Here is a 1,767-nt window from a genome sequence, read left to right as displayed (position 1 = left end):
ATTCTGAAGGAAAGGAAAGACAAAGGGGAAATGAATGAAAGGCTACCGGGTAATCAAAATAGAATGGCAATGCATAAAAATTGCGATCATTTCTTTGTTACCTAAGGCAAACAAATGAGACGGTGACTAATCAAAGTAAATGGGTCATATTAATGTATCACTGGAAACATGCTCGCCTATAAGTGAACAATCACCTCAAGAGTTCCCAGGTAAGAGTGACTGGTCCGATACTGCGGATTTGTACGAACACTCTAGCCTTAGACAGAAAACTCAGGGTACAGGCATTCACTCTTCCAGTTTGCACGTGTTCACATTATTTAGACCCGAACTTTGACGAGATTTTGAAAACTCAAAAGGCATAAAGCCAACGATGAATCAAACCTGAAGGGTTCAAACCGTCTAACAGAGGGTTCAAAACCGTATAACAGAGGGTTCAAAACCGTATAATAGAGGGTTCAAAACCTAGTAATTCAATCATCCTAGAACAGATGATTAATTTTCGAAGCGGGTTCGAAAGTTATGTTCTTATTGTGGTTGTCACCTAAGGATAGGTGACAGTATAGTTTTAAAATCTAAACACAAGAATCGTGTGTTAGGGTCCTAGGAAGGTTATAGACTAGGTCAAAGCATTAGTAATAACCTAATTCCCTATAACCATGAGCTCTGATACCAACTTTTCTATCACACCCCGACCACGTTAAAACAACAAAACGTGGCGGAAACATCGGGGAGTGTTGTAACAGAATCATTGTTTCAAAACACACGGAAATTTGAAGTTTCGTTTTATTAAACATTAAACATTTACATCGTCTTGAAATCTAATAAACAAGTTAAACATAGTCTATCAATGTTATTAAGTCACTAAGGCCTTGTCCAGTCCTATGTGAGTGCATCCTATCAATCAACATTACCTGAAACATATGTGAAAACAAAGTCAGCAAAGAAATGCTGGCGAGTATATAGGTTTTATGAGAGTGTCGGATTCATGGCTAGTTTATATGTTGTAGTACCTTGTTAGACTCAAAGAGTCAAAATACTTACCTTGTTTTGAAAACTGTATTACAACATAATTAACCAACTCAAATCAAATTGGTTATAGTTTGTTATAAAATATCATAGCCTTGATTCTTAACCCAAAAACATTTTGTTTTAGAAAAACATCTAGTAAAAAACTCGTTAATAAAACTCGTATGGTTTATATCAATTCAAAAACCTCGTTTGTGTGACATTGTCTCAAAATCGTTTACCCAAGTGAACTAAATAACGCCGCGGTATGTAATAAGTTGAAAACACTTATATATAGGAAGTACCAGCGGCGTATCCACCATGCTTTCAACATATTACACCTGTCTCGTTATCTAAACACTAACCAAAAACCAATCGTTTACCCAAATTGTTTAACTCGTTAAGATCGTTTCAAAATCGTTAACTCGTTTAAAATCGTTTAAATCATCCTCGTTTTAATTTGTGAAAACTACTTTTGGTCGCCTCGCTAATAATATCCAAACCTTCGTGACTCGCCTATCGCCAATCTCGCATTAACTAACCACCAACGGGTAAGTTAACAATCATTTCGCATTAACTAACCACCAAAGGGTAAGTTAACAATTACAGATTCGGTCGCTACCCACCTAACCCACACATAACCATGGGTGCAGTCTGATAGCGGGATTTGTGAGATCCTATGGTACCATAACCTAATACTGGTCGATTGGGCCAAAATTAATGGATATTATTCGTTATGTAATTACAACCAACAAGCTTGTT

Source organism: Helianthus annuus, chromosome 5 (assembly GCF_002127325.2).
Source record: "Helianthus annuus cultivar XRQ/B chromosome 5, HanXRQr2.0-SUNRISE, whole genome shotgun sequence".
NCBI classification, from domain to species: domain Eukaryota; kingdom Viridiplantae; phylum Streptophyta; class Magnoliopsida; order Asterales; family Asteraceae; genus Helianthus; species Helianthus annuus.
Note: the sequence above shows the minus strand (reverse complement) of the source record.